This window comes from Gossypium hirsutum, chromosome A03 (assembly GCF_007990345.1).
Source record: "Gossypium hirsutum isolate 1008001.06 chromosome A03, Gossypium_hirsutum_v2.1, whole genome shotgun sequence".
Lineage (NCBI taxonomy): Eukaryota > Viridiplantae > Streptophyta > Magnoliopsida > Malvales > Malvaceae > Gossypium > Gossypium hirsutum.
Window position 1 is genome coordinate 46,043,658 of NC_053426.1, and position 19,928 is coordinate 46,063,585.

Genomic DNA, 19,928 nt, shown 5'->3' on the forward strand with positions numbered 1-19,928 from the left:
GAATCTAGCAAAATGTACTTTCGGGGTAAAGTCGGGGAAGCTATTGGGTTTCATAGTGAGCGAATAGGGAATTGAAATAGATCTGGACTAGGTTCAAGCAATTTAGGATTTGACACCCCCTAAAACTCAAAAGGAGGTAAGAGGTTTTTTGGGACAGTTAAATTACGTGTCTCATTTTATCTCATAGTTGATGGACAAGTGTGATCCCATCATCAAGCTTTTACATAAGGATAGTGATGGTGAATGGGCTGAAGATTGTCAAAAAGCATTTGAAAAAGTAAAAGAGTATTTAGCTAAGCCACCAATTTTGATTCCCCCAGTGCCAGGAAGACTTTTTATTTTGTATTTGGTAGTGCTGGATAATTCTATATGTTGTCTTCTGGGTCAACGAGATGGTTCAAACAAGAAAGAGCACACAATCTATTATCTGAGTAAGAAGTTCACAGAATATGAAGCCAAGTATTCCCATCTGGAGCATCCAACATGATTGGGCATGGGATTGAGGTAGTACTAATCTCCCTAAGTGGCCAGTACTTTCCCGCTACAACTAAACTGATTTTCACCTATACGAACAATGTAGTTGAATACGAGGCATGCATTTTGGCACTTCAAATCTCCATTGAGAAAAAGATTAGGGTTTTAAAATTTTTTGGTGACTTAGCGTAATGGGAAACAAGGGATTCCAAGATGATTCACTATCAAACATATGTGCATGGATTGATCAAAGAGTTTGATGATGGTCAATTTTGTCATTTTCTAAGAGATGAAAACCAGTTAGCAGATGCATTAGCCACTCTAGCCACCATGTTCAAAGTAGGATATGAAATAGAAGTGCAACCTATACAGCTGAAACATCCCGATTTGAAGTAGTTTTGATACCACAAATTTGAAGTAGAAATATTTGTTTTATGATTTTTTTTGAGGTCCATAACATGTTTGCATGATTGTGTGAAAGTTTCATGAAGAAATTTTATGAATAAGTGTCCAATTCAACTTTTAAGACTAAATTGAAAAAGTTGCAAAATATGAGATTCTAGAAGCTTGAAGTATGAAATAGCTTTGAATTATTAATTAGAAGTCCTTAAATAGAAATTTGACCAATTTTCATATTTTTGGACAAAAATGGGCATGAATAGGAAAGGTTTGAAAGAAAGGCCTTAAGGGCATTTTTGTCATTTTGTTAATAAAAAAATAAAAAGGGGAAATAAGTCAAAATTTGTGTCCATCTTCCTCCCCCATTGCCAAAATTTCTAAGAAGCCATAACTAGGGTTTTGTTCATCCTTTCAAGCTCAATTGTAAGTGCATCCTAGCCCCGTTTTTAATGTTCTTTGTATTTTTGAAGTTGTCATCAACCGATCTAGCTATTCCGACCATCTATTTGAGCTAGGGTTCATGTTCAAAAATCTACCCATGTGTGACATGCATGTATTTTTATGTTTCATGGTAGATTATGAAAGTTTGATGTGTGTTTAACATCTTTTACTAAGTGATTTTTGATAGAAATGCATAAAAAAGACTTATTTGTAAAAGATGTAAAATAAGTAGTAAGATGTATGTTTTAATGAGAAATGTGGGCTAATATGAGTATGTGTTGGGTTCGGCTAGGCTTGGGTGACAAAGAAAATCGATACATTTCATTTTACGAGCCTAGGGACTAAGTTGTAAATATGTGAAAAGTTAAGGGTAAAAAGGTAATTTTTTCAAATATGAGTTATGGGCTGAATTGAATAATGTGTGTATTAAATAAGCTAAATTTTGCATTATAGAGCAAGAAAAACTTTAACACCCCAAACACAGCTTGGACATTATGGCTGAATCTGGCGATGTCACATGAGAGTGTTTTTGAAAACACATTGACCATCAAATCGTTCAATTATTAACTTTTACCTAGTTTGAGGAAACCGTGTTCTAACTGATTTGATTTAAAACATTTCTTTTACGCGAAAGCTTTTAAAACCCAAATAATTTTTTTGAAAACTGTTTCATTTACGAAAAATCTTAGTTTATTTTAGGAAAACCATGCTTTGTTGTGTTGCAGTTTATAAATCCATAATCAACAGCTCAAAATCCCAAATTAAAAACCAAACAGTCCCAAAGTCTATCATACATAAAATACCAACAAGAAATAAATGATGTAACTGAAAAAAAAAAACTGTAAATAAGCATTTCGGTAGTGGTAGTCACCGTTAAGCCCTCTGTTGCACCGATCCGTCAAGTCTGGAGATTACCTACACAGATTAAATAGAAAAAGGTGAGTTTTTGTAAACTCAGTGTGTAATCCCCACAAAAGATATACACAGTAGTAGAAGTCAGTCATATATCCAAATAATAGATATTCTGGGCCTGAGCCCTTTACAGAATCGGTGTGAACCTTAGTCCACTTAGATACAGAATCATATACGAACTGGGCCTTAGCCTATCTCAAATATCACATGCATAATAGAGCAGAATAACAGAACCATGCCCACCAGCCTTGCACACCAACTTCGTCCAACCTAACATACCATGCGGGGATAAAGTCGACCCACCCATTCCAACACACCGTGCTGTATTGAAACGCGGCAAATAATCAGATAATTGTAGTTGTGCTGCCAGATATTAGGCTTAAGAGCCTTTCAGAACACTTCCTCTATCATAAAACCAACCCCACCCCGATGCAACGCATCATACAAATATGGTATGCTATAATGCAGCTTACCAGATCATACAATCAGTCAAATACACCACGCTAAGAGTAACATGCTTAAAAAATACAACACATAATCAGATCACAGAATCAGGGGTCTAGGTACTGCTTACCGACCCTACGGTAGGTCACAATCGATTTGGATGACGCATGCAACCTTACAGATTATTCTAAAAAAAGGGGCTCACACGCCCATGTGGCCCACACGGCCTAAATTGGCCTTGGCTGTGTGGATCACACGGCCTGGCCCAGAATCACACATACCCGTGTGGTTCACTTGTGTGAGCCCACACGGCCCCATTAGTCGAGCCCGTGTTTCGCACATGGCCTCACCTAGCTATCATACGGCCGTGTCCCTTAAGTACGACCTGGCCTCGTCAATCACATGGTCGTGTACTGCCAACCACACGGCCGTGTAGCGTCGACAGAGTCATTTTTTGGCTTTCACCAATTCTCATTTTTTGTGTTTCCGGGTACATACCTGTATCGCTTTTGATGCCTAAATACTCTTGAGCACTCCAGCAACTATATTTGATCAATATTTCACTCAGTTAATCACTTTAACAAACGGATTAAACTAAACACGAAACAGGATATTCATCTTTCGAGCAAAAAACCATTACCTTCTATCAAACAATGGAAATTCCACACCCTTAGAACACCGACAAATGATATTCTTCCCTGCGATTAACACCAACAAACTAGTCGAAAACGCCTCTTTAACCAATATTCTGAAGAAACAGTTAAAATCAATCGGAACCTAAACCTACTAAAAGATCAGGATTACGCGCAGCATAAACAAAGGAGGTGAACTTGAGTAAAACAATAAAAAAGATGAGAGGGGAAGAAGAGATGGAATTTTGACAAAGGGAAGGGGAGAAGAGAATAGAATTTCGCTAAAAAGAAAACTGAACAAAAAAATTCTGATAACCGCTTATCCAAAACTTTTCTCCATCCACCACCCACTACTCAGACGTTCGATAAAACACAAACTCTTGCCTAAATTCAAAGCAAAATAAACCCCTTGCCACTGCAAAGTTTTGAACACAAGACCTCCAGCTTAACAGCACACCCCTTAAACACCAGACCAGCAGGCCCATTCTGTTATGATTCTACCACTAATAAAATAAAAGCCTAATGACCAAAGATTGGACTTTATTCATAAAAATACCAAAATTTGCCCAAGTCATGACTTGAAATTAAGACCTCACACACATACCCAGAATACTTAACCATTAAAGCAGATACACATTTGTGTGTCACCCATTTGCAAAAACAAGAATTTAAATTTTGGGACATTACAACTTTATCCCCTAAAATAAAATTTCAGCCTCAAAATTTTACCTGATCAGAAAAGGTGACGTACCGAATCCTCCGGCTCCCAAGTGGCCTCCTCAATGCTATGATTCCACCACAGCACCTTCACTAAGGGGATAAACTTTCTTTGTAGAACCTTAATGTCGCGATCTAAAATCTAAATCGACTCCTCCTCAAATGTTAGATCTGGCCTAACCTCAATCTCCTCCACAAAAACAATGTGCGTGGGATCAGTGCGATAGCGTCTCAACATTGAGACGTGAAGCACATCATGTATGCGATCTAAGTCTGAAGGTAGCTCCAACTAGTATGCAACTGGCCCTACTCATTTCAAAATTTGGTACGACCCAATAAACTATAGGTTCAGCTTGCCCTTGCAACCGAACCTCAGAATCTTCTTCTATGGCTAGACCCTAAGAAAAACAAGGTCTCTTACAGAATATTTTATCTCTCGATGCTTCAAATCTGTATAGGACTTCTACCTATCAGAAGCCGCTTTCAATCGATCTCGAATCAAACGGACCTTGTCCTGAATTTCTGAAACCAATTTTGGACCTAGAATACGTCACTCACCTAACTCAGTCCAGCATAAGGGAGTGCGACACTAACGACCATACAGTGCCTCGTAAGGTGCCATCTGTATACTAGACTGGTAGTTGTTATTGTAAGCGAACTCTGCTAATGGCAAGTACTCCTCCCAACTGGCTCGAAAATCAATAACACAGCTCCTTCACATGTCCTCCAGTATCTAAATCACCCTATCCAATTGACCATTTGTCTGAGCATGGAAAGCAGTACTGAAGTCTAATCTTGAACCTAGAGCCTCATGAAGCTTCTTACAGAACTGAGACATGAAACGAGGATCCCTATCAGAGATGATTGAGGTCGGTACCCCATGTAGCCTCACTATTTCAAAAATGTAGAGTTTAGCCAGTTTTTACAGAAAGAAGTCCGTCTTGGCTGGAATGAAGTGAGCAGACTTGGTCAATCGATCCATGATTACCCATACAGAATCCTTCTTAGTGGGTGTTAGAGGCAACCCACTAACGAATTCCGTTGTTTCCATAACGATATCTTATCGGTTGTAGCAAACCCGAAGGTAACTGATGCTTAGCTTTAACTTGCTGACAAGTCAAACAGCGAGCAAAGAAGTTAGTAACTTCACGCTTCAACCCTGGTCACCAGTACAACTCTCGTAGATCTCGGTACATTTTATTTCTGTCGGGATGCATAACATAAGGGCTACTATGAACCTCCCTCAGAATCGACTGCCTTAAATCCCCATCTTTTGGCACACAAATCCGACTGTAGAAACATAATACCCTATCACTGTTAATCCCAAAATCAGTAGTAACACCACTCTCAACCTGATGAAAATGCAACTCAAGAGACTTATCCCCCAATTGTTTATCTCTGATTTGATCAATCCATGTCGGTCTAACCTAAAGTTCTACCAATAGACTCTCATTATCGAAAAGACTAAGTTGAGCGAACATTGCTCTCAGATCAGTTATGGCTCTACGACTCAACTCATCGGCCACCACATTGGCCTTACCAGGATGATACTCGATGGTGCAGTCAAAATTCTTAAGCAGCTGAACCCATCTGCACTGCCTAAGATTCAACTCCTTCTGGGTGAGGAGATATTTAAGGCTCTTGTGATCAGTGTAGATAGTACACATCTCACCGTACAAATAGTGCCACCAGATTTTCAGCACAAAGACTACCACTGCCAACTCCAAATTATGCGTCAGATAATTAATCTCGTAAGTCTTGAGCTGACAAGATGCATAAGCAACCACTTTTCTGTCTTGCATTAGAACACAACCCAGACCCACATGTGGCACATCACTGTATACCACAAAGTCCTTACCAGGCTCAGGCTGTATTAGAATAGGAGCTTGAGTTAAAACAGCCTTAAGCTTATCAAAACTCTCCTACTGTGCAACAGTCTAGACGAAAGGAACTCCCTTACACAACAGCTTAGTCATCAGAACTACGATCAAAGAGAACCCTTCTACGAAACATCGATAATATCCTGCTAGCCCCAGAAAGCTACAAATTTCAGACACATTCTTTGGCTATATCCAATCCAGCCCAGCCTCAATGAGGATCAACACGAATATCCTTAGTAGAAACCACATGTCCTTAAAAGGCTACTTCTCGGAGCCAGAACTCGCACTTACTGAACTTCGCAAACAACAATTTCTCACGAAGAGTCTGTAAAACTACTCTGAGGTGCTCCTCGTGCTCATCCTTAGACTTAGAATATACCAAGATGTCGTCGATAAATACCACCATGAATTGGTCTAAATAGGGGTGGAACATTCAGTTCATCAAGTCCATAAATTCCACTGGTGCATTAGTCAAACCAAAGGGCATAACTAGGAACTCATAATATCCATATTGAGTCCTAAATGCCATCTTATGCACGTCAACCGCCCTTACTCTTAACTGATGATACCCCAATCATAGAACGATATTAGAAAACGTAGAAGCCCCTCTGAATTGGTCGAATAAGTCGTCTATTCTCGAAAGTGGGTATTTATTCTTGATCGTTAGCTTGTTCAGCTGTCGATAATCATGCACATCCTCATTGACCCATCTTTCTTCTTTACAAATAGAATAGGTGCTCCTCACAGAGACACACTGGGACAAATGAACCCACGATCTAACAGTTCCTGAATCTGGGCCTTAAGCTCTGAAGCTCTTCGGTGCCATTCGGTAAGGGGCAATAGACACCGCCGAAGCTGTACCAGGAATCAAGTCAATCCCAAACTCTACCTCTCAACTCAGAGGACCCTGATAGTTCCTTAAGAAATATATCTCGAAAGTCTCTCACGGTTCTGATGTTCTTAACCGAAGAGTCCCTAGAATCAGAAATATTGACGTAAGCCAAGAATGCCTTACACCCTTTCCTCACAAACATTTTTGCCATCAGCGCAAAAATCACATTGGTCAGATAGTCACGTTGTTCCCCAATCACGACTGCCTCGTTGTCCTCCTCGATCCTCAAGACAACCCTTTTTGTTACACAATCCAAACTCACTTGGTGTTTAACTAGCCAATCTATTCCCAAAATCAGATCGAACTCCCCAAACGAAAGCTCCATTAGATTATCCAGAAATATTGTCCCTTAAACCTCTAGCAGAACATCTCTATACAATTTACTAACTCAGACTGATTGCCCCAAAGGACTTAACACAGTTACCTCACTATCAGTACTCTCGAGTGGAATCCCCAAGGATTTTGACACAATACAAGCTACACATGAGTGTGTAGAGCCTATGTCTATCAGTGCAAAATAAAGTACATCAAATATAAAAAATGTACCCGAAATGACGTTCGGAGCATCTCGGTCCTCACAATGACATGCAGCATATACCAAAGTAGGCTGCTTCACCTCAGTCAGTCCAGCACCTCTGCCCAGTGCTCTCTGCCCTCGGCCCATGCCGTTACCACCCCTGGCCTGACCCTGGCCCCTAGATGGCTGCTGAACTACCCTCGGTGGCTGTGCAGTTTCAGTAACCAGAGCTTCCATCTGACTAGTTCTTAATGGACAGTCTCTAACACGATGCTCAGCCGACCCATATCTCAGACATGCCCCAGTAGTCCTCCAACACTCGCCCAAATGGTGTCTACCATAGTGCCCACAAAGTGCCACCGCAGAAGGTGTAGCAGAGGGCTAAACTTTCACTGGCCTATTAGATCTGGCCATTTTCTTAGGCCTCATCCCAGAATTCAAGGGCTCCGAATCCCACTTAGTCTTTCCTCTGTCTCGATTTTGGTACTCAGTACACTTTACCTCTTCGGCGATCTTCGTCTTCTCAACTAGAGTAGAAAAATCACGCTCCCTCTGTGGAGCTATCAGAACTCGCAAACTATCCCTGAAACCATCCTCAAATTAGACACAGCACTCATAGTCAGTCGCCACAATGCCTCACGCGTAACGGTTCAATCTAAGGAACTTGGCCTCATACTCGGCCACTGAACGATCTCCTTGAATGAGATTAAGGGACTCCCGCCTCTTAGCGTCAATATAACTGGCCCCCACATATTTACCTTACAAGGCCATCTTAAAGAAATCCCATGTCAGTCGGTCGGGCTGTGTGCCCTCCTTAATCACCAACCACCACTAGTATGCCTCATCACGAACCAGAGATACAGCCTCTTTAAGCTTTTGCTCAGCAGTATAATCCAAGTCGTCCATAATTCCCTCTATGGCCTCCATCCAATACTCGGCCATGTTAGGGGCGATTATAGTGACACCTCTAAATAACTCAGCCCCATTGGACCGGAGTTGTTCTGTAACCGACCCTCGACCCCTAGATCTAGTGTTGAGTCCCGCGACCCTCTCTAAAATTCGTAGCATGGCTTGGGATAGTGCGTCGTCCCCAACCACACGATCTCGAGACCCAGTCTCTGTCACAGGTGATACCAGTGTCTTACTAATATCTAAGTTAGGCAGATACCCAGATGATGAGGACCTCACTTGAGTCCCCCTACGGCCTCTGCGACGGTCTTTAGTACCACGTACACTCATCCTAGATTTTTGAATTTATCTGTATTAGCAGTTCTATGCATTAGTTTACAGTTCTGATATTTTATTAACAGATATTTTATGCAGTACAGTATCAAAATGTTCAGAGTCGATTATTGCGAGTAGTAGTCTTACTACAGTTTTCAGTTTACACTACTTATAGTGTTTTCAGAGTGATATACTACTTAAAGTAGTTTCAGTACATTCTAATCATACTTTTAGACAATTCTAAAGAGAGTTTCAGAAACTTATAGGATCGGTATCGGAGACTCGATGTACCACATACTTATTCCAAAAATATTTCAAATTATTTACAAATCATTACTTAAAAACCAATCATTAAAACCCAAATCCACAGTCGAGTTTTGTAACCTGACTCTGATACCACTAAATGTAACACCCCAAACCAAGCTTGAACGTTATGGTCGAATTTGACGATGTCACATGGGAGTGTTTTTGAAAATGCATTGACCTTTAAATCGTTCCAATTATTAACTTTTACCTAGTTTGAGGAAACCGTGTTCTAACTTATTTTATTTAAAACATTTCTTTTACACGAAAGCTTTGAAACCCAAATATTTTTTTTGAAAACCGTTTCATTTACGAAAAATCTCAGTTTATTTTATGAAAACCATAATTGTTGTGTTGCAGTTTATAAATCCATAATCAACAGCTCAAAATCCCAAATTAAAAACCAAACAGTCCCAAAGTCCATTATACATAAAATACCAATAAGAAATAAGCAATGTAATCGCAAAAAAAAAAAAGAAAAAACTGTAACTAAGCAGTTCGATAGTGGTGGTCACCGTTGAGCCCTCCGCTGCACCGATCCGTCAAGTCTGGGGTTTACCTACATAGATTAAAGAAAAAAGGGTGAGTTCTCGTAAACTCAGTGTGTAATCCCCACAAAAGATATACACAGTAGAAGAAGTCAATCATATATCCAAATAACATATAATCCAGGCCTGAGCTTTTTACAGAATCAGTGTGAACCTTAGTCTACTGAGATACAGAATCAGATATGAGATGGGCCTTAGTCCATCTCAGATATCACATGCATAACAAAGCAGAATGATAGAATCATGCCCACTAGCCATGCACACCAACTCCGTCCAACCCAACACACCATGTGAGGATAAAATCGACCCACCCATCCCAATACATTGTGCTATATTGAAATGCCACAAATAATCAGCTAATTGCAGCTATGCAGCTAGATATCAGACTTAAGAGCCTTTCAAAACACTTCCTCCATCATAACACCAAACCTACCCCAATGCAATGCATCATACAAATATGGCATGCTATAATGCAGCTTAATAGATTATACAATCGGTCAGATACACATGCTAAGAGTAACATGCTTAATACATACATCACATAATCAGATCACAAAACCAGGGGTCTAGGTAATGCTTATGACCCTACGATAGGTCATAGTTGACTTGGGTGACCCGTGCAACCTTACAGATTATTCTAGAAAAATAGGCTCACATGCCAATGTGGCCTACCCGTGTGGGACCACATGCCCGTGTGGCCCACACGAACTAAATTGGCCTTGGTCGTGTGGAACACACAGCCTAGCCCAGAATCCCACACGCCCGTGTAGTTCACCCGTGTGTTCCCGGTGACAGCCTAAAATTGACCCTAGTCGGGAAGTGGTTTCGGGACCACTAAACCGAGTTACCGAAATGTTTGAATGTGATATTTATTGTCTAGAATATGTAATTATGAATGTGTGAAAATTTCAAGCTTCGATTTAGTCGATTGCATGTGAATTTAGTCAATAGGACTTATGTGCGACATTTTTGAAATGTGATAGGTCGAAGCATAAGGACCTATTAGTGCATGAAATAAAAAGGGGGGACTTGCATGTCAAATCCCCCCTAATTAGTAGTGGCCGGCCATGACAAGCATGGTAGACCAAGTGTGATGGGCAAGACATGTCATAGACATGTTGTGTTGGTGCATCATGGGTGGAAAAAAATAAAATAAGGAGCGTGGGCATAAAATAATGAAAGGGAATATGATGAAAACAAAAAAAAAAGTGTGTGGTTGTTTCCCCCCCCCCATTGCCGTGAGTTAAAGAAAAGAAAAGAGAAAATTTTGTTCATCCTTTTTCATCTTCATTTGGCCGAAAATTCTAAGGAAGGAGGAAGGAGTTCTTGCTTCATGTTTGGTTTGGAAGAGGATTAGGAGGAGGTTTGGCCATACTTTTATCTAGATCAAGGTATGTTTGAGGTTGTGCCACGAGATTCATGCATGTTCTTAGTTGCTAGCTTGAGTTCTAATTATCCCATGGTTCAAATCTTTGCTATGTCATGGGGATGATATTCGGCCTAGGTAGATTTTGTGTTAATGCCATTGCATGCTAAATATGAAGCTTGTTAATGATGCATGTGATGGTGGATTGATGATTCTTGAATCTTCTTTTTAGCATTTTTGAGTGAGCACATATGTGCATTGGTTGCTAGATGGAGAAGAATCGGCTAGCAAGTTGTGTGCTAAGGCCGAATATAATTTTTGTATATTAATGAGTAATGCATGTGTTAAATTGATGGAAAGGGAGAGGATGCTTTACTAATGTATATATGTGTGTATTAGCCAAGTTTTGAACTTGAAACAAAAGGGTGTTTAGTCAATACAAGTGACCATACTTGTAGAATGTATAAATATGGGCTAAGTGCCTTGTGTTCCTCTTTTCGATGCTCAAATGATTAAATCAATTTATTTGTTTAATTAAGCTCAAGAGCAAAGGGGAACTAAATCCGATAAAGGGAAGGAAAAAGTGGTCGAATAGCTATCGGAATCGTTCGACAACACTCGAGGTAAGTTCTTGAGTAAAAGAGCTTAAATTATGATTTGATTAGATCATGTTTTAAGCAAATCAAAATCATGCTCTTTGTGTGTGGCTATTGAGCCGAAATTACAAGAATGATAAGTGTCTTGTGTTTGAGTTTTGTTAACGAAAATGAAATACGAATGTGCCATGATTTACTGTTAAATGTGCTTGGTTATTTGAATGATGTCCGGGCTAAGTCCCGAAGGCTTTATGCTAAGTGACCATATCCGGACTAAGATCCGAAGGCATTTGTGCGAGATACTAATTCCGGGCTAAGCCCGAAGGCATTTGTGCGAGTTACTAAATCCGGGTTAAGTCCCGAAGGCAATTGTGCGAGTTACTATAACCGGGCTATGTCCCGAAGGCATTTGAACGAGTAGCTATATCCGGTTAAATTCCGAAGGTACGTGATTTGGGAATGAATGATCTTGCTGTAAAAATTTCAGTAAATACTCTAGAAACATCCCAACATTGAGGTATGTTCCGTATGTACTTGAATTTAGTTGAGCCCTTACAAATAAGTATTCGCTCAGTTGATAAACGAGCTACCGGCCTTTGGCTAAGTTGATCTTTTGTGTATGTACATAAGGGTTGGTAATGTGAAGCAAGTATGATATCGAAAATTTGTGCATATGAAATTATCCGTTTAGCTATATGAATGCTATACTTTTGCTGTGCTGGAATTCCTTGCTCAAGACTTACTAAGCATAAATTGCTTACTCCGTCTCTTTGATCCTCTGTTTTATAGATTTTGGTTCTCCAGCTATCGGACTCGGGATTTTTAAGTCGAAGTCGCCCACACTATCAAAGCCCCCCCCTTTTGGTACAATTTTGGTTGAACTTCGAAATGGCATGTATAGGACTACCCGCTTGTTGTGGGTCATGGACCCTTTGGACTTGTATAATTTTGGATAGCCATGCGAAAATGGCTTATATATATGTTTGAGTATAATGTTATAATCATTTGGTATGGATATGGTTATTGAGAGGTGTGGATATGCTTGACAAGGATTGGCCATGGGAATGGTTAATCACTATCATAAATTGTGCTATTTATGCAAAAAGGGCTAGTTGAATCATGGAAACTATGAAATAGGTAAAGTCTACCTTAAAGGCAGATGCTGACAGCAGGAGTGATGTAGATTTGGAAAATCACTAAAAATAGTAGGAATGGAATTAAATAGTGAATAAATTATGTAAACGAACCTTGATGAATCTATTTTCATAGGAAAGTAACGAAACAATCATACAGACAGTATGTTAAGAGATATTCAGGTTCTTGTGAGACAGGGCCAGAACGGTTTCTGGATTTCCTGTTCCGACTTTGGAAATTCATTATAAATTAACCAGAGACAATTAGGAGTCAAGCCATATATGTATAGATTCCTCTCTGAGTCTAGTTTCTATAGAAACAAATGGCATCAGTATTGAAGCCCTGTACAGGGAGATATCGAAGTCGTAATGCGCAAAGGTCAGTGCAGTCGATCCCTGTAACATGGGAGACTTTGACTAATAAACTGTACTAATTGGCCAAACCAAAAATTCTAGAAAAAAATATGTAGATGGAAATATGAGTCTAGTTTCAGGGAAAATTTACGTAACTGGATTCCGAGTTTCTGAACTCAAGATATGATTTTTAAAGCGACTAGTACGCAGATTGGCAGTGTCTGGGAAATTATTTTTAAAGTCTGTTAACACCTCGTGTTCGACTCCGGTGACGGTCTCGGGTTCGGGGTGTTACATTTGATTGGTATCAGAGCTACGGTTTAGTCAATTCTAGGACTACCGTAATGCGTTGGGTCTAGCTATACATGCCATTTTATGTGATTATTTGATAGTGTGGTGATTTCTGACATTTGCAAATGTGTTTATTTATAGTAATGGATCCCGATCCCGACCGAGCGGTAGTTGATGATCTTGAGAGTGTAGCGCCTGCTCCCGCACAAGGGACAGCGCCGGCGGACTCTCAACCTAATGCTAGTAACCCGAATGATGAAGCTAGACAAGCTTTCTATAGCGTGATGAATGATTGGTTCAACCAATACATTCGAACTAATACGGCTGTTCCACAACCTCCATTCCCGACAAATACCACCCCCGCACCTACAATACCTCCGGAAACTGACCAAATAAGGTCAAATAAGCCCCCAGTTGACAGAATCCGAAAACATGGGGCTACTGAATTTAAAGCTACGGACAGCGATGATGCCGAGCAAGCTGAATTTTGGTTGGACAACACTATCCGGGTACTCGATGAGCTATCTTGTACACCCGATGAATGCCTAAAATGTACTATCTCCTTGCTACGCGATTCTGCCTACTATTGGTGGAGTACTCTGACTTCTGTTGTGCCCCGAGAGCAAGTAACTTGGGAGTTTTTCCAAACTGAGTTTCGGAAAAAGTATATCAGTCAGAGATTTGTTGATCAAAAACGGAAGGAATTTCTTGAGCTTAAGCAAGGTTCTATGTCAGTTACTGATTATGAACGAAAATTTGTTAGACTTAGTAGATACGCTCGGGAATGTGTTTCGTCTGAGGCTATCATGTGTAGACGCTTCGAGGATGGGCTGAATGAAGATATAAAAATGTTCGTTGGCATTCTTGAAATACGAGAGTTCGTAGTACTTGTCGAGCGAGCTTGTAAAGCCGAAGAGCTTAGAAAAGAAAAACAAAAAGTTGATGTGGGAACTGGAGAGTTTCGTAAAAGATCTTCGGGAAAGTCTCTTCAACAGGCATCGAAGAAATTTTGAGATGATGTGGGCTGGTCGAGAGGCACTTCGGGCCTTTTTAGACGAGATCGTGATCGACCCCCTGTGGGTACACGAGGCACTTCGGTCGCCAGTGTTGGGAATGAACGTCGAGACAGAACGAAATGTCGATATTGCGGTAAATGGCATTCGGGGAGTTGTAGATTCCCTGACCGCTCCTGTTACAAGTGCGGATCAGTTGACCACTTCATTAAAGATTGCCCGAGGTTGTCTGAACAGAATGTAAATCAGAGTGGGAAACCGGGTGCTACCACTGCTCGAGGCAGACCATCTGGAAATACGGGCAATACTGGTGGTGGTCAGAGAGGATCTAGAGATGCTACGACCAGATCCGAGGCTCGTGCGCCTGCTAGAGCTTATGCTATACGTGCCCGCGAGGATGTTTCTTCGCCTGATGTTATTACCGGTACTTTTACTCTCTTTGATACTAATGTAATTGCTTTGATTGACCCCGGTTCTACTCATTCTTACATATGTGAAACCTTAGCATCCAGTAAGACTTTACTTATTGAGTCTACTGAGTTCGTAATTCGGGTGTCAAATCCCTTGGGTCGTTACGTGCTTGTCGACAAAGTGTGTAAGAAATGTCCCCTAGTAATTCGAGGTTCCTGTTTTCCGGTGAACTTGATGCTTTTGCCGTTTAATGAATTTGATGTTATTCTCGGGTTGGATTGGTTGACCGTGCATGATGCGGTTGTGAATTGCAAAAGCAAGACTATTGAATTGAGGTGCGCAAATAACGAAGTAATCCGAGTTGAGTCTACGGACTTGGATGGGTTGCCAGCTGTAATATCCTCAATGTTGGCCCAGAAATATGTAAGAAAAGGGTGCGAAGCATACCTTGCGTATGTACTTGATGACAAAGAATTAGAAAAGAAACTCGAATCTGTGCCGGTGGTTTGTGAATACCCGGATGTTTTTCCTGAAGAATTACCGGGTTTACCACCTGTTCGGGAGATAGAGTTTGGTATTGAGCTTGTACCTGGGACTACGCCGATTTCGATGGCTCCGTATCGTATGGCACCAACCGAGTTAAAAGAGTTGAAAGCTCAGTTGCAAGAATTGACGGATAGAGGTTTTGCTCGACCAAGTTTCTCACCTTGGGGTGCACCAGTATTGTTCGTGAAAAAGAAGGACGGAACCATGAGGTTGTGCATTGACTATCGTCAACTGAATAAAGTGACGATAAAGAACAAATATCCGTTACCGCGTATCGATGATTTGTTCGACCAACTGAAGGGAGCCTCAGTGTTCTCAAAAATAGATTTGAGATCGGGCTATTATCAGTTGCGAATTCGAGATTCGGACATACCCAAAACTGCCTTCAGAACGAGATATGGTCACTACGAATTCTTAGTGATGCCGTTTGGGCTCACTAATGCCCCTGCGGTATTTATGGATTTGATGAATCGGATCTTCAGACCATATTTGGATCGGTTCGTAGTTGTGTTCATTGATGACATCTTGGTCTATTCAAGAGATGAGACCGAACATGCTGAGCACCTGAGACTAGTGTTGCAAATTTTGCGGGATAAGCAGTTATATGCTAAGTTCAGTAAGTGTGATTTCTGGTTAAGAGAGGTTAGCTTCTTGGGTCACGTGGTATCCGCATCGGGTATTCGAGTTGACCCGAACAAAATTTCAGCCATACTTAACTGGAAACCTCCGAGAAATATTACCAAAGTTCGGAGCTTCCTGGGGCTCGCCGGTTATTACCGACGATTTGTAAAAAGGTTTCTCGATGATAGCCACACCAATGACGAAGCTACTTCAAAAGGATGTTAAGTTCGAATGGACGGAGAAATGTCAGAAAAGTTTCGATCAACTGAAAACTTATTTGACTGAAGCTCCAATTTTAGTGCAACCCGAATCAGGCAAAGAGTTTGTCATTTATAGTGACGCATCCCTACTTGGGTTGGGTTGCGTATTGATGCAAGAAGGTCGAGTGGTGGCCTATGCGTCAAGACAATTAAAGCCACATGAGAAAAATTATCCGACCCATGATATTGAACTAGCTGCCATTGTATTTGCTTTAAAAATATGGCGGCATTACTTATTTGGTGAAAAGTGCCATGTATTTTCGGATCACAAAAGTCTCAAATATTTGATGACTCAAAGAGACTTAAATCTGTGACAAAGACGTTGGCTTGAGTTGTTGAAAGATTACGAGCTTGTCATTGATTACCACCCGGGAAAGGCTAATGTGGTTGCGGACGCCTTAAGCCGGAAATCATTGTTTGCTTTACGAGCGATGAATGTGCACTTGTCTGTTCTACCCGACAATGTGTTAGTAGCTGAATTAAAAGCCAAACCATTATTGATTCATCAAATTCGTGAAGCCCAGAAAGTTGATGATGAATTGGTTGCAAAACGGGCTGAGTGTGTTCCGAACAAGGAATCGGAGTTTCAAATTGATGATGATGATTGTTTGAGGTTCAGAAGTCGTTTGTGCGTTCCAAGGAATTCGGAACTCATTTCGATGATTCTGAACGAAGCCCATTGTATCCGAATGTCAATTCACCCGGGGAGTACGAAAATGTACAACGATTTGAAACGTTGGTTTTGGTGGCATGGTATGAAACGAGACATCTCCGACTTTGTTTCGAGATGTTTAATATGTCAACAAGTGAAAGTGGAACATCACGTGCCTTCAGGATTACTTCAGCCGATCATGATACCCGAGTGGAAATGGGATCGAGTCACAATGGACTTTGTGTCCGGACTGCCATTGTCAGCAAGTAAGAAGGATGCGATTTGGGTTGTTGTTGATAGACTGACTAAGTCGGCTCACTTTATCCCCGTGCGTACGGATTTTTCATTGGATAAACTAGCCGAATTGTATGTTTCTCAGATTGTGAGATTACACGGGGTACCATTTCTATCGTGTCGGATAGAGATCCGAGATTCACCTCGCGATTTTGGAGGAAATTGCAAGAAGCTTTGGGTACCAAGCTGCATTTTAGCACTGCTTTTCACCCCCAAACCATGGTCAATCTGAGCGGATAATTCAGATACTTGAGGATATGTTGAGATGTTGCATCCTCGAGTTCAGTAGTTCATGGGAACGGTATTTACCTTTGATTGAATTCGCTTACAACAATAGTTTTCAATCAAGTATTAAGATGGCACCTTACAAGGCTTTGTACGGTCGTAAATGCCGTACACCATTGTTTTGGACCGAGCTCGGTGAAAGTAAAATTTTCAGAGTTGATTTGATTAAAGATGCTGAACAGAAAGTAAAGGTAATCCGTGAAAGTCTGAAGGCAGCCACAGATCGTCAAAAATCGTATGCGGATTTGAAACGAAAAGACATTGAATATCAGGTGGGAGATAAAGTGTTTCTTAAAGTTTCGCCTTGGAAAAAGGTACTCAGATTTGGCCGTATGGGCAAGTTGAGCCCGAGATTCATTGGGCCGTACGAAATCTCCGAACGAGTTGGTCCGGTTGCGTATAGATTGATTTTGCCCCCTGAACTTGAAAAGATTCACGATGTCTTTCATGTTTCGATGCTTCGACGTTATAGATCCGATCCATCACATGTGATTAATCCCTCAGAAGTTGAAATTCAATCTGACTTGAGTTATGAAGAAGAACCGATTCGTATCCTAGCTCGTGAAGTAAAAGAGTTGCGAAACAAAAGGGTTCCGTTAGTTAAGGTGTTATGGCTCAAACCCGGGATCGAGGAAGCTACTTGGGAAACCGAGAGCTCGATGAAAGAACGATACCCAAACCTATTTACCGGTAAGATTTTCGGGGACGAAAATTTCTTAAGTGGGGGAGAGTTGTGACAGCCCAAAATTGACCCTAGTCGGGAAGTGGTTTCGGGACCGCTAAACCGAGTCACCGAAATGTTTGAATGTGATATTTATTGTCTAGAATATGTAATTATGAATGTGTGAAAATTTCAAGCTTCGATTTAGTCGATTGCATGTGAATTTAGTCAATAGGACTTATGTGCGACATTTTTTAAATGTGATAGGTCGAAGCATAAGGACCTATTAGTGCATGAAATAAAAAGGGGGACTTGCATGTCAAATCCCCTCTAATTAGTAGTGGCCGGCCATGACAAGCATGGTAGACCAAGTGTGATGGGCAAGACATGTCATAGACATGTTGTGTTGGTGCATCATGGGTGGAAAAAATAAAATAAGGAGCATGGGCATAAAATAATGAAAGGGAATATGATGAAAACAAAAAAAAAAGTGTGTGGTTGTTCCCCCCCATTGCCGTGAGTTAAAGAAAAGAAAAGAGAAAATTTTGTTCATCCTTTTTCATCTTCATTTGGCCGAAAATTCTAAGGAAGGAGGAAGGAGTTCTTGCTTCATGTTTGGTTTGGAAGAGGATTAGGAGGAGGTTTGGCCATACTTGTATCTAGATCAAGGTATGTTTGAGGTTGTGCCATGAGATTCATGCATGTTTTTAGTTGCTAGCTTGAGTTCTAATTATCCCATGGTTCAAATCTTTGCTATGTCATGAGGATGATATTCGGCCTAGGTAGATTTTGTGTTAATGCCATTGCATGCTAAATATGAAGCTTGTTAATGATGCATGTGATGGTGGATTGATGATTCTTGAATCTTCTTTTTAGCATTTTTGAGTGAGCACATATATGCATTGGTTGCTAGATGGAGAAGAATCGGCTAGCAAGTTGTGTGCTAAAGCCGAATATAATTTTTGTATATTAATGAGTAATGCATGTGTTAAATTGATGGAAAGGGAGAGGATGCTTTACTAGTGTATATATGTGTGTATTAGCCAAGTTTTGAACTTGAAACAAAAGGGTGTTTAGTCAATACAAGTGACCATACTTGTAGAATGTATAAATATGGGCTAAGTGCCTTGTGTTCCTCTTTTCGATGCTCAAATGATTAAATCAATTTATTTGTTTAATTAAGCTCAAGAGCAAAGGGGAACTAAATCCGATAAAGGGAAGGAAAAAGTGGTCGAATAGCTATCGGAATCGTTCGACAACACCCATGGTAAGTTCTTGAGTAAAAGAGCTTAAATTATGATTTGATTAGATCATGTTTTAAGCAAATCAAAATCATGCTCTTTGTGTGTGGCTATTGAGCCGAAATTGCAAGAATGATAAGTGTCTTGTGTTTGAGTTTTGTTAACGAAAATGAAATACGAATGTGCCATGATTTACTGTTAAATGTGCTTGGTTATTTGAATGATGTCCGGGCTAAGTCCCGAAGGCTTTGTGCTAAGTGACCATATCCGGACTAAGATCCGAAGGCATTTGTGCGAGATACTAATTCCGGGCTAAGCCCGAAGGCATTTGTGCGAGTTACTAAATCCGGGTTAAGTCCCGAAGGCAATTGTGCGAGTTACTATAACCGGGCTATGTATCGAAGGCATTTGAACGAGTAGCTATATCCGGTTAAATTCCGAAGGTACGTGATTTGGGAATGAATGATCTTGCTGTAAAAATTTCAGTAAATACTCTAGAAACATCCCAACATTGAGGTATGTTCCGTATGTGCTTGAATTTAGTTGAGCCCTTACAAATAAGTATTCGCTCAGTTGATAAACGAGCTACCGGCCTTTGGCTAAGTTGATCTTTTGTGTATGTACATAAGGGTTGGTAATGTGAAGCAAGTATGATATCGAAAATTTGTGCATATGAAATTATCCGTTTAGCTATATGAATGCTATACTTTTGCTGTGCTGGAATTCCTTGCTCAAAACTTACTAAGCATAAATTGCTTACTCCGTTTCTTTGATCCTCTGTTTTATAGATTTTGGTTCTCCAGCTATCGGACTCGGGATTT